The sequence below is a fragment of the Diceros bicornis genome, chromosome 22 (assembly GCF_020826845.1).
Source record: "Diceros bicornis minor isolate mBicDic1 chromosome 22, mDicBic1.mat.cur, whole genome shotgun sequence".
Taxonomy (NCBI): Eukaryota; Metazoa; Chordata; class Mammalia; order Perissodactyla; family Rhinocerotidae; genus Diceros; species Diceros bicornis.
In genome coordinates, this window is record NC_080761.1 from 34,528,421 (window position 1) to 34,543,791 (window position 15,371).

Sequence of the window (15,371 nt, forward strand, 5' to 3'; positions counted from 1 at the left end):
AGGCCTGTTTCTATTAAGTTAGAATCAAACTGAAGAGAAGCCACTGAGTAGGTTAAGGAAATTAATTTATCCAGCCATTACTAAAACATAATACAGGCCTGGAATTAGGTTAGTTATTTGCAATAAAGTGGCGAAAAGACAGATATGGTACTTGTCCCTGTAGAGCTTATGGCCTAGCCACTGGTCATATTTCAATATCTTTTCACCTAAAAAGGTAGTGCTCAGAGTTCTAAACCAGCATCACCCTGTAAATGACAAGTTTATAAGTCTGGCTTATTTCGAGTATATTTCAAGTGTATTTCGAGTTTGCTTTTTCTTTTTCCTCAGGGTTTTCGTTTTTGTTTATATTTGTTTGTTTTAATCCCAATTGCCTCCTTTTTCTCTGTACCCCCTCACTGACAAATATATTGCAGGAAAAGATTATACTCGATCTCCATTTATCTGTCAACCTAGAATAATTCATCTGTAACTGAGGTCGCGATCAACTTACAAATGTGATTTTTAAGTATTTTTATAGTCATGTTATCTAATCTTTCTCCAGTATATGACACTATTGACTACTCCCCTCTGGAAAGACTGTTGTTTTTTGGCATTTGTAATGGTACTCTGTTTTGAGATTCCTCCACCCACTTGAAGTGCTCAATATTATAGATTCATCTTCCTTAATGTCAGTGTCCCTCAGTCTCCAAGCCAGGATCTTTGCTCTCTTCAAGGCACTTATTCTTCCTGAGAAATTAATCCATGTGTATGGCTTCAACCACCACTTTTTTCTTAAAGATTTTCAAAATTAGTACCCTCTAGCCTGGACTTTGATTTTGAGATTCCTTTGTCACTTAATAAAGCTTGCTGTCATTGTTATTTCAAGCTAGTTGTCCCGCAAATATCTCAAATGCAATCCAGTATATCTATATCTACGTATTAAGCTATCTCCTATTTTTCTATAGCTTATCTCCATTTCCCCATTCTTCCAACAAGCATGTATATCTTTCCATTTTTCCTGTCCAATTTCCTATAGAAGTAAATGACACCACCGTCTGCAACTTTTTAAAGATGAACATAACATAATTATCTATGATTCAGTCCTCTCTTTTCATAAATCCTCAGCAGCCAATTGGTTACCAATATTCTACAATCTGCTTACAAATATATTTGGAATCTGTTCTCTCTTTCTCAAAATCATTTCCGTTATCTTAGCCCATATACTTTCAAATATTTAAAATAGATTTTAATGGGTGCCTCTGCTCCTAAATATTTATTTATATTTATTTACACATGCACACACATATATCTATATCTCCTAATTTTAGCTGTACATAATCACTTGTAGTTTTAAAAATTCATGTTTTTCTGTGACTCCAAGTCTTTATATATTCTTTACTTTGTCCCTTTACCTATTGTCAAGGTATTTTCTGCATTAAAATAATTTGTTAAATGTATTTCTCTCTCTTATTGGATACTTCCTGTCTCCTTACTCTCTGAACCTTAGGTTCTACACTCATCCAGGTAACACTGAGTTGTAAGAGAAATGCCTCCTAATTTGGAAAACTGTTAAATTAGAAACGTTTCTAGAAGAGCAGTCATTCTGCTCTTCTTCATGTTCCTGCCTGAAGGCTAAGAAAGTGGGCTAAGGAAGGTGAGCATTTTTACCATAAGCTCTATTTTTTATGAAGTCATGGACAATGTCAAACTTCTTAAATTCCTCTTGGTATTTAGCAACATATTGACAAAGAATGGTCAATAATTAGGTGTTAAATGAATACGCTGTAATGACGCCCTGCATTTTCATCCTATTCCCAGGTGAAGACGTGTGAGGAGAAGTCATAGGAGCAGATATGTTACACTGTCGTGCATTCAACTGACTCTTAATAAGGATTCATAGATGAGAGTTATTTGAATAGGATTAAATATACTATCTCCCATTAAGGGGAATTATTATCTTTTGTCATTTTATTCAGAATAAAGCACATTGCTAAACTAAAGAGTTAAAATTTAACCTTTGTTCCCACCTAAACATGTTAAATAACCTATGTTTTCATTTTCCCTGACACCTACTATGGTAAATCTATTAGACTGTTGCACTCTCAAATAAGAATACATTATGTAAATCCACATTATTCTAGAAACAGGTGTTATTTCAAGGAATGGAAGACGAAGCCATCTGAAGAAATGGTCTCACTCTGGTAGTATGACAAAGATCACACCTTTCATTTCATGAGGTCAAAAATTACTTCGAATAGATTTACTACAATATTCTCAAAATCTAAAAGAGTAAGCACTTATTACCAAGGTATATATTTACTATCTGTTGGGTTAACATTAAATGAAGATACTAGTGAAATATTTAGGGCTTCAGTTTACTCTTTGATATACTTTTATCAATTGGGTTTCCAGAAAAAAAGTTAGAGTTCCTTTGTCCTATTATTCTTATTCTATTGAACATTGATTTAACGTGTATATTCCTCCAATCACCCATACAAACACACTTTTTTCAATCATTAGTGAAAACATGGAACTATGAGTATAAACAAATCAAAGAGAAGAGAAAGAAAGAATATGCTATTAATTTGCAGATTTCTATACTGCATTGAAAATTAGCTTCTCTGATAAAGCAATAAGAATCAAGATAAAGAAGATGATTTATGCAGCTGTTATAGCAGTGCTTCAATCACATTTATTCTCTATTTTACAGAAATTCACTTGTGGATAACATTGAAATTTACATGCTGAAGTGTCAGTTTTTCCATAGTTTTCCATGTTATGAATATAGAATATGAATTGAAGACCTTTCCAAAAATGTAATTACTTTTTCTGCCAAATGATAAATGAAGTAGACAACATTATTTCACAAACTTCACATGACAGTTCAAATCGTAATTTAAAACCACCTTAATTTGTTTGTTTTGCTTCTTAAGTTAGCAAGTTTTTGTATATTATTATCTTAAAAATTAAATATAATGAAGAAAGATTTCTAATTATTAAACGTTTAGCATAACATGTTACATATCAAGTTTATTTCTAAATTTAAATACACTATTTTGAATATAAATATGAACAAACATGAGATAGATTCAAATAATTACTTTTAGAAAATCACATTTCCCATTGCTAAAATAAATACTGGTAAATCAAACATTTATTAGAATTATAGTTGATAAGAAAGTTTAAAGCACAGTTTAAATATCACTGATCAATGTTCAAACTAGTAATTGCCCAGAATTTTGAAATGCTTTTAAAAACCTATACCTCTACACCCTTGACAGGCTACAGTAGGCTCAGCACAAAATTAATATTGTGTATTTGGTGCTGTTGGATTGATCACTTGTATACTTGTTTTGAAATTGTGCTTAAGTGCCCTCTCTCAAACTCCATTTAACCACAGACCTTGTAGTGTTAATATTCACCCCTTTCCCTTGATACCTAATCTAGTCTTTATTGGCTCTGATGCTAGGCAAGCACTTTTAATTTGCACAGATGGTAATTACCTGGATTTATGGTAGGGGTTTGTGACTTGAAAAATCTAAAAAGGAAAGAAAACAGTTGCAACTGCCTGAGGGTCAGGCTTGTGGGAAAGAAGGAATACAAAATCCAAAGCAGCTTTAGTCATATGCCTTATCTGCTGGTCCAGCAGCAGATAGGTGTTGTTCCCTATTCTAGCGTGCAATTCGGTAATTCAGCTACTCTGAGATCTTCCATGATCCCTGCCACAGACTCCAGATTTCTGCTTATACAGGAGTTATGAGTACTGTCCTCTCTGTGGATGACATTTATCTGCTACTCCCACTACCAATGACTGACTCAATCTCATTTCCCATTCAAACTACTCTTAAAGAGTATTTCATTCATTTAGCTTTTCATTATCCAGTTTTAAGAGACTCATATAGGTATTATTCTCATTCCAGGTTACTTCATAGTCCCCTGGGCACTCTAAAGAGAGCTTCCTACAGCTAGAGAACCCAATCTCATTCCAGGCATCTATGACCAAATAAGATCAAGTAAGCCATTTTTTCAGAAGGGGCTGTTGGGTAGCAGCTTCCTACCCAAGTGTATGTTCATCTAGCCTCCTTGGTAGTACACATTTTTTGGAGACCCTTTCAGTAACATGACTTTAAAAATGCTCCAAACCCAAAGACAATCATTACAGTGTGCTGCCTCTGTGGGCAGTCCCCATCCTGTCTGACCTGGCCTCCGAAGTGAGACACAGCTGTTTCCCACCATTCCACACAGTTTACAGCACTTGGATCACAAATAAGAAAGCATATTGAACTGGTAATGGGATGGCATTTAAAAAGTTAAATACTTACATGATTCATATGTAAAATTTAGATCATATTATATAAAAGCTGGATCACTCTGCAAAGCAACTAGGGAAATAAGATTTTTATTCTATGAAATGAAGAAGAATTTCAAGGCAGAATTTCTTTTAAAAGATATCTAAATGCTAGAGCAAAGGAAAGATACTAAGCTTATAAAAAGGAAATTTGATATTTTCAAAGAAATGTGGGGTTTACATTGCCAAAGGAAAAGTGGGTAGAAAATTCTAGGTATAACCTAAATCAACAATATAGATCTATATTTGTTTTTGTTTAGGGGAGAATATTGACCAGCATTATTAGAACAAAGATATATACTGGGGATTTCTGAAAACAAATCTGAGTAGGTAAAAATGTAATAGTCAGGTCTTAACTTCTAGAACAGATATTTTTAAGTCAGTCCTACCTGAAGCAGGGTAGCTGTTGGTGCAAGGAAGAGAAACTATCAGTTTCACGATGATGGAAACTTAAACTACTTTTTTCTTCCTCTTTTTCTCTCTTTCAGAAAATCAGGCAGAGGGGCCTATCAGCCAGTGTCCTCAAGTGGTTAAGGGCTTGAACTTTGGCATCAGAAAGACTTGGATTTTTCATTCCAAAGATTCCTTATATTAGCTTTGTTAAATAACTTCACTGAATCTAGCTTTTCTTATCTGTAAATTCAGGATAATGCTACTTAATCTTACAGTTGCTATGATAAATAAAATGACAAAGATAAGAAACCAAGCAGAGGATGTGGTGCATAATATATGCCTACAAGTTGGTAACTATTGCCATAGTATCTTGAAAATAATACTAAACTGGAACTTAGAATTTAGGATTCTAGAACCTACTTTGTAAAAACTGTCACTCTCTAATAGCCTTTCTGGGTTTCACTATCCCAATCTGAATAATGAGAACTAGATGCTGATCTCTGAATATCTTCTTGGATGTAATGTTTTATATGTCTTTAGGAAAAGTTATAAAAGTATATGATGCCTCTAAATTATACCAATATTTAAATTTACATAAATAAATGCAAAATTGATATTTCTTCATCACCACTAAACCTGAAAAACAACCCCATCATTTGACTTAGGCCTCTGTATCGCCATCCACAAATAAGCCGGCAAAAAGTACAGGGTCACCAACCCAGAATCTGAACCTACTACTCCCATCCACTACTGAAGACCTTGCTGCCACCTATCTCTTTCACAGTTTTAGGCCAAAAGCAAGAATAGTTCTTAGCACACTGTAGTTGTTTAGTTAGGGTCTACTGACTAAGATAGTGAATAAATTCATTAATTCTTAGACTACATTTAAGCCACACTGTGGATAACATGTCCTTCTGTAGACTGTCAGGAATCCAAATCACATTTTTTATAATGGTTTCTTTGTTGAAACATGTTTCCATTTTCAAACAACTCATATGTTAGAAACATAACTTATTTCTAAATGTAGTGTAGGGCGTGTCTAGATAAGAGAATCAAACTCATTGTTTTGGTAAGTGCTGATATTTTAACATCCAACAATAACGTTTATTATTAATTTAGCAATCAAATCAAAATGATAAAAAAAAGAAAATGCCATTATCATTTTGAATGTTATTTAATTACATAGTCTTGTTGTGATGAAGCCAGTATGGACAAATTTAATAAAAAACAAAAATTCATTTCTTAAAATTATTTGATGAAGAACATAGTTTGCTAAAATTGTATTAAATTCGAGTCACAGTTGGAGGCACAAATCTTAAAACTGCCATTGAAAGAAGACAAGTAATATTTCTGGAATATTATGCTTAACTATGTAAAACTTAATTGAGCCTCATAAAATTTAAGTCCAGAAAAACATTTATAACAGAATCATCTAAGTATTTTACATAGTCACCATACTGAAAACAAATGATTCATACTTGACTGGGATATATATCTAAAAGGCTTTATGAAAATCAGGAAAGCATAAGACGTAATGCTTCTCCTATTTCAAGTTAAAAGTCTCAGACTGCAAGAGTATGGGATTTCTGGGCACTGGAAAGTTGTGGTCATACACGTGATTTAGGTATACCCAGGCACTGACCATTCTTTCTCCTTTTGGTTTCTGAGTTTGGGAAAATCAAACAACCAAACAACAAGTAAGTTACAAAAATAAAACAAAACAGAGCAGTATCTAGAAACATTTCCTTAAACAGTAGCATGCAGTTTCTTAATATAGGTTCTAACAGAATGTTGATGTAGGCTGCAAATAAAAGGTGGAAGCATAGCATAAATGCATGATCTTACCTATTTTTTTAATTAATTAATTTATTTATTTATTTTTGCTGGGAAAGATTCACCCTGAGCTAATATCTGTTGCCAATCTTCCTCTCTTTTTTCCCCCCTCCCCAAAGCCCCAGTACACAGTTGTATACTCTAGCCGTCGGTCTTTCTAATTCTTCTACGTGAGCTGCCACCACAGCATGGCTACTGAGAGAGGAGTGGTCTGGTTCTGCACCCAGGAACCCAAACTGGCCGTGGAAGCGGAGAGTGCCGAACTTTAAACACTAGGCCATGGAGGCTGGCTCAGATCTTACCTATTTTGAAAGTGACAACAACAGAATCAGAGCACTTAAGCAGTCATCTACAAAGAAAAGCTGTGCATGGTTATGACCTGCTCTGTGTAGCCACCTTGGTTCTATGAACTTCCATGTCATTGCCTGAACAAATAGACGACTTACAGCAGATATGGTAGATTGTTTGCAAATGTAGCTGCTATAATATTTCCCATCCTTGTACAGATGCATCTTTGCAATGGAACTATGCTACTCCTGCAATTAAAAGGTGGAGTCTTTCTCTACCCCCTTAAATCTGGACTGGCCCTGTGCTTGGTTTGCTTTGACCGATAGGATATGGCAGAGGTGACACTGTGCAGTGTCCGAGAGGTATTGCAGCTTCTGCTCTACTCATCTTGATGTTCTGAAATTGAAATGTAAAGAAACTCAGACTAACTTCTAAGAAGATCAGAGATCTTATGGAGAGACAGTCTCAGCCTATAGCAAGCACAATCGATATGCATGTAAGAGAGGTCATTGTTTGGATCACCCAGTCAGATGACTACAGACTTATGAGTGACCACAGTTGAGATCAGCAGAAGAATGGGTCCACTGAGCTAAGTCCAAATATCAACCAACAGAATCATGAGGAAATAAATAGTCATTGTTTTAAGTCCTTGCATGTTTGGTTTTTTTGTTTTTGTGAGGAAGATTAGCTTGAGCTAACATCCGTTGCCAATCCTCCCTTTTTGCTGAGGAAGATTGGCCTTGGGCTAACATCTGTGCCCATCTTCCTCTACTTTATATGAGATGTTGCCACAGCATGGCTTGACAAGTGGTGCGTGGGTCCGCACCCAGGATAGAACCTGTGAACCCCGGCCGCCCAAGCGGAGCTCGTGAACTTAACCACTACGCTGCCGGGCCAGCCCCAAGTCCTTGTGTTTTGAGGTGGTTTGTTATGCAGCAAGAAATGACTGAAAGTTGGTGTGTGTGTGTGTGTGCACATGTATATATCCATGCATGGCCCTATGCATGCACGTAAGTGGTTTCTTCCTACAGATCTGCGCATCAATTGCAAGAATTGGGAAAACCAGGCAAAAGATTACAAATTCACCAAATTCAAATAAAATATCTGTCATAATGATTTAGACTTCAACATATGTTTTTCCAACAGCGGAAGTCTTAACAATAGCATTTATTTTCAGAGTTGCATACATTTATAGCATAATATAATGAGGTAGTTCTTATCACTACACCATGCTATTAAGATATATTTGAAATAAATTCTTTCAAACTTCGTATATAAAGAACATATTGAATGTTCCCATAATACGATGCCAAATGCCTGCCTCTTTTCTCTGTTTCAATATGTGAAAGTCAAAACTCTTCAGCAAAGTGATGTTTTATTTCTGAAGACACTTGTCAATTGAATGAATAAATAAATTATTCAAAAGGTAAGCATGAGAAGTATATTTAATATGGTCATGGTGTGAATAAATATTTTCATTTTTTCCCAAAGATAATTTTAAGATACTCTACATAGGCAAACAGATGTGTTTAAAAAAAAATCTTTACCAAGCATATTTTACTTTGAGTCACCACTATAACAAAATTCAGTATGCAAGTCAATTCCAGTGGCAGAATGAGGTTGAATGCAGAAAGACAAAACAAAACACAAGAGATTAGAAAGGCAGATATATACATTTTTTGTTCTAGAGCTTGATTATTTTTTCTCCGTTTGTAGTTCTGATCTTAATAAGATCTGTGTTGCCTTCAGCTCAGGGTAAAAACAGAGTCATTGCAGTGTAAGTTATCACCATTCACCTTGGGAAAGTCAGAAACTCTATTAGGGTGCTGTTAATTTAGCAGATATATGGTGAATTCAGTCACTAGTGGAAAAGTAAGAAATACAGCTAGATTTGTTGAAGTGTTTTGTGAGAAAACTCACTAACCAATTAATGATATATGTTATACAATATAATCTGTTACGCTTGTCATCATAAATTAGTTTTTTGAGTCAACTGAGTATGAAATAGAGCCTGGGATCAAAAACAAAGTACTTGAAGGAATGAATCATTCATTAGTTACTATTAGACCTAATTATAAGTATCCTTATTAGACTACAAATCGCTACATACATTTTTCTACAAGAAGCAGGTAATATAACTATTTTATGGAGTTTTATTATATTAAATATTATATTAATATCATTAAACACTTTGATGATGATGACAATTGTACTAATACAACTGTTGTTGTTATTCCTACTACTATTCCTAGCAAGGGTTTGCATCATTGCTTATAATCCTGAAAGTAAACCTAAGAACTAGTTATTATTGTTCTTATTATATAGAGGAAGAAATTGAGTCTTAGTAAGGTCAATAGCTTCCAACTTCACCTACCTTGGTGACAGATCTGAATTTGAAAAACAGACATGTTAATTTCAAATCACTTATATTTAACTGTTTCATTAAACTAAATACTCAGTACTCTCTGAATTCAGTGTTTCGTGTAGACCATTACTGAAATATGACTACAAAAAAAATATAAATCTATTCTACCAATTCAGTTATTGGAACAAAGCACTCTCACTACGTAAATGGGATGTGAGATTTGATAGAACATAGAATTCAAAATATTTAAATTAAATTGAAATAGCAAAACTTTCCCAAAGTAAAATGTTGAAGGTAATCACTTTAAAAAGATCAAAAGAGGTGGGGCCGGCCCGGTGGTGCAAGCGGTTAAGTGCGCGCGCTCCACTGCGGCGGCCCGGGGTTCGCTGGTTCGGATCCCGGGCGCGCACCGACGCACTGCTTGTCAGGCCATGCTGTGGCGGCATCCCATATAAAGTGGAGGAAGATGGGCACAGATGTTAGCCCAGGGCCGTCTTCCTCAGCAAAAAAAGAGGAGGATTGGCGGATGTTAGCACAGGGCTGATCTCCTCACAAAAAAAAAAAAAAAAAAAAAGAGGGATTGTGAAATATGCTATGACAACATCCTGGGCCCTTGTGATGTGGAATTTCTGATCACTGCAGGGAAATCTTTATGCCAAGTCCAAAGGAATAACTGAGTAAAGAGGTCAATCTCACTGTTTCCATAGCAATCCATTATAACTGTGCTCTAGACATGAGCACTATCCCTAAGATGGAGAAGTGAGAGGTGATGATGAAGGGTTAATAGATTTTCTACTTGGATCCTTGCATTTCTCATTTAAATCCAGATACTAGGAATGCCTAATTTAATTAGCCTCATGTTTAGCAATTAAAGCAAGTATCATTCATTAATACTTATTGAGCATCTACTCTGTTCCAGGCACTGTTCTCTTTCCAGAGATACAACAGTGGCCTGAATGAAGAGAAGGTGGCGAGCTGAAAAATATTTTTAAATTGGAATTAACCTGGGTTCATTCCAAAACATTGCTACACAGCATAATAGAGGGACTTCATTAAAGACAGAACTTTGTGCACTTTGTAGAAGCTGAAGAAGTTGAGGCTTAAACTTGGCCTTAAAGAACAACTAAAGTGTGGGCAAGTGGAAGGGAAAAAGTAGGGTACTTCACACAAGAGAATTCATGCTCAAAGGCAGCATGAATTTGATGTGAAGATTTTTTTGTTTTGGTTTGTTTTTTGTTTTTTTTCAACATAAAACATAATTTACAACATCTCACATATTTTATAAACTTTTCTTTATAAAGTAAAACCAGTAATAAGGCTATATACATCAGGAACTGCAAATCACACTGTAAACTGTGGAACTTCAAATTTTAAATCTGAAATAGTACTGTTTTAAGGTGGAAAATTAGATTCTTGATTTGAGACCTTTCTTCTGTTCTGATATAATCATATAGTGCTATACATTCCTTATTAGCATTGATTTAGTTGCATACCACAAATTTTGACATGGTGTGCTTTAATTTTGTCAATTCAAAATATTTTCTAACTTCTTTTGTCTTCCTTTTTGTCTTCTTTTGTCTTTTGTCTTCCTATTTGACCAATGCATTATTTAGAAGTCAGTTGTGTATTTTCTAAATATTTTTCAATTTTCTAGATCTTACTGATTTCTAGTTTAATTCAATTATTCAGAAAAGTTACATTGTGTAATTTCAGTTTTTTTTTGGTGAGGAAGATTGGCTCTGAGCTAACATCTGTTGCCAATCTTCCTCTTTGTGCTTGAGGAAGATTGTCCCTGAGCTAACCTCTGTGCCAATCCTCCTCTATTTTGTATGTGGGATGCCACCACAGCATGGCTTGATGAACGGTGTGTATATCCACACCCGGGATCAGAACCCGCGAACCCCGGGTCGCCAAAGTGGAGCATGGAAACTTAACCACTACACCACCAGGTTGGCCCCATGATTTCAGTATTTTTAAGCTTGTTTTGTGGGGATTTTTTTCATAGATAGAGAGATAGATAGGTAGATAGACAGAAAGACTAAATTGCTTTGGAATATCTACAAGGCAGCTGGTAAAGTGAGGTTGAAACTCAGGAGGGAGGTCATAGAGATATGTTAAACTTTTGGAGAAGAGGAGAAAGTTAAAATAGTTTTAAAATACCTGCTGAAGTGAATCCAGTATAGAATCAAGAAGAGCTGAAGGAATCCTACTTATGGCCACGTTGGAATAACAGGGAGAGGATTTATCCATCTACTTAAAACAATAAAAATACTGAAAAAAAATGAAACAGTTGTTTTAGGATGCTGGGCATCATGAAACAAAATACAGTGATCCTGAGAGATGGCACACAAATAAGAAGAACCCTATGATTGCCACAGTTTATAGCCTTGAAAGAGTTTTCAAGCCACAATGCAATGAGAGGGAACTTGGGCAGATCAAGCAGACACCTTGAATTATGGAGCGACATCTGAGAACCTATGAAAGAAAAAGCAGCTACATTTCATAGGATAGAGTGCTGGAAAGGAGAGCCGCACACAGAAGGACAACTCTGGACATCACCCACAGAAGGTTCCCCTAGAGTATTGATAAGAATATTTATCAGCACATGCTTATGAAGAAACTACCTGGGGCCAGGGAGAAAATGATACAAAAGGATAAGAGGGGACAGTACCTGACATTGATACAGAACTTAAAAAAAAATCTTCATTTTATATTTATTTCTATTTCTATTTGTTTATTTCTACCAACCACACTGGAAAACCTCATAATTCACAAGATACTGAGAAGAGTTCTCAGAAGGGACTAATCAGCCCTAGAGCAAACGTAGCTCTTGTCCTGCCTGAAGAATCTTTAAATCAAGTCCCCACAGGGTCAGTGTGATTCCTAGTGATAGTACTGCATCCTAGGACAAAGTTCGAGGATAAGTATAGGAATACAAAATTGTGCCACGCTCAACAAGGTAAAATGTACGTTTGGCATCCAATCGAAAAGTGCCAGGTATGCGAAGAACCAAGACTATATGATCCATTATTGCAAAAAATATCAACCAATAGACACCCTTTCATCACTGACACAGACATCAGAATTAGCCAACAAGGATATTAAAAGAGTTATTATAACTTGTAAATATATATATTCAAACATCTAGGAATAAAAAGTACAATATTTGAGAAGAAAAATACACTACATGAGCTTAATAGCAGTTTAAATATTACAAAATAAAAGATTATTGAACTTGAAATCATAAAAATATAAGCTATCCAAAACAAAGCGAAAATAAAGAATATACTATCTTTATATATAATACAGATATATAATACAACATATATATAATAAAACATATATAATAAAGTAATACAGATATATAATACAACATAAATATAACAAAACATATATATAATAAAGTATACACACACACATACAAAGCATCAGTGAACCATGAGACAACTTCAAGTAACCTCATATAGCTGTAATCGGAAGGAGGGAAAGAAAACTGGGAAGGAGGGAAAGAAAAATTCTTGAAGGAATAGTGACTAAAAATTTTCCAGATCCAAGAAACTCAAAGAACCCAAAGTATAAGAACAATAAAGAAATTACACCAAAATGTATTATAATCAAATTGCTTAAAACTAGTAATAAAGAGAAAATCTTAGAAGCGGCCAGAGAAGAAAGACTTGTTATGTAGAGAGAAACAAAGATAAAGATGACAGCACGTTGCTTTTCTGAAACAGTGCAAGCGAGAAGACAGCAGAGCAAAATCTTTAATGAATGAAATATGATGTCAACCTAGAATTTGATGCTCAGAAAAAATAGCGATCAAAAACAAAGATAAGGTAAAGTCTACTGTAGATACAATGGCTGAAAGAATTCATTAGGGAAAGAGCCACTCTAGAAGAAATGACCAAGTCCTTCAGACACAAGGTAAATGATCCCAGATGGCTATATGGATGGCTACACAAGGAATGAAGAGCATCAGAAATGATAACTACATGGGTAAATAATAAACACATTTTCCTTTTAGATAAATCACTTTTAAAATATATACTGTTGAAGACAATTTTTCTACATAAGTTTTAGCTTTACAAGAACATTGAGAGGAAAGTACAGAGATTTTCTATATACCCTTTGCCTCCACACATTCGTAGGATCCCCCATTATCAACATCACTCATCACATTTTTACCAAGGATGAACCTACACTGAAATATCATAATCACCCAAAGTCCATAGTTTGCCTTAGGGTTCACTCTTGGTGTTGTACATTCTATGGGTTTGGACAGATGTCTAATGACACGTATCCATCATTATAATATCATACAGAGTAATTTCACTGCCCTAAAATTCCTCTGTGCTCTGCCTATTCAACTCTCCTCTCCCACCTCTGGCAACCAATGACCTTTTTTTTCCCCAACTTTTTCGAGATATAATTGACATATAACACTGTGTAAGTTTAAGGTGCACAAGGTTACGTAAATCACTTTTAAAAGATAGTTGATTATTTAAACAAAATTAATAACAATATACAGTAGAGCTTAAAATATGTAAAAGTAAAATGTATGACCTCAATAGCCCAAAGAATAGGAAGGAAGAAATGAAAGCATATTATTTTAAGGCTTTTATAAATCACATATTTAGACTATACTAATTTAAAGATATCTATGATGAACCATGAAGAAGCCACTAAAATAACAAAACGTAGTGATATAGTCAATAAATCAATAGATAAGGAAAAAAATGGAATCATAAAAAATAAATAATCCAAAAGAAATCAGAAAAAAAAGAAAAATGGTTTAAAAAATAGGACAAATAGAAAGCAAATAGAAAAATGTTGAATTTAAACATAATCATATCAGGTGAAAAAGTGGTAATAAATATTCAAATGAAAAGGCAGAGATGGTCAGAATGCATTAAAAAAGCAAGACCCAACTGTCAGAAATGCATTTAAGAAAGAAATGACACACGTATACCAAAGGAACAGAATATTTGCAAAGCCTTAAATTATCTCAGCCAAAATATTTATTAATTACTGTGGTGATTTTAACATATGTCCGTAAACTCTTCGATAATTCTCTCTCCAGTAGGTGGAAATTCACCCCGCTCTCCTTGACTGTAGCTGGACTTAGAGACTTAATTCTAACTAGCAGAATTAGAAAATGGAAGAACATTAAGTTTACAGTGGAGAAATCTGGCAGACGCTACCTCACCGAAATGATCAGGTTAACATCACCACTGAGTCATTTTGATACGCACATCCTGAGATGAGAAAGACACATATCTCTGTGGTATTCTTCCATAAAATTCATAATCTCATTGTAATCATGAGAAAACACACCTATATTCAACAAAGTAACTTAGCAGTACTCTTCCAAAATATCAGTGATAAAAGAATAAGAAAGACCAAGAAACTACTATCAGATTAGGAGAGACTAAGTTGACATGACAACTAAAGGCAATATGATATCCTAAATTGTATCCTGGAAGCAAAAGAGGAAAAACTGGGGAAATTCAAAATTCATATGTTCAAAGTCTGTAGTTCAGTTAATAGTGTTACACCAATGTTAATATCTTAGTTTTGATAAATGCACCATGGTTACGTAAATGTTAACATCAGGAGAAGCTGGGTGAAGGGGATATGGCTAGCCTCTGTACTATTTTTGCAACTTTTCTTTAAATCCAAATTCATTTCAAAATATAAAATTAAAAAGATACTGTTTGCAACAGAGATATTCAAGTATATTTAAAACCAGATTAACCATAATTTTAGAACGATCTGTGACACAAATGACATCGCTGAAAGCTTTGCTTGAAAAACCAATCTTAAATTATGATTTAAAAATATTTCAGTTTGAAGTTGCTTTACTAGAAATAGTACAGCAGTTACAAAATAGGTTACCTTGAAATCTCTGAATAAGGAATATGTCTTCAAACAATATGACACCATTATCCCAAGTGCTGTAGAAGTGTCCACCTTGTAGCTGGCAGATACACTTGTTATTTAAATGACTCCCCAGAGGGCTTTTTAGATTCTGACATTTTTAAAGAGATCATTCAATATTCTCATTTATACAAATGCAAATGTAAATGTGATTAATCCCATATCTTTACATTTCCTGTCCTACTTCAATGCAGCAGAGAAGAGAAGGAGACTATATTTTTTAAGAAAAAC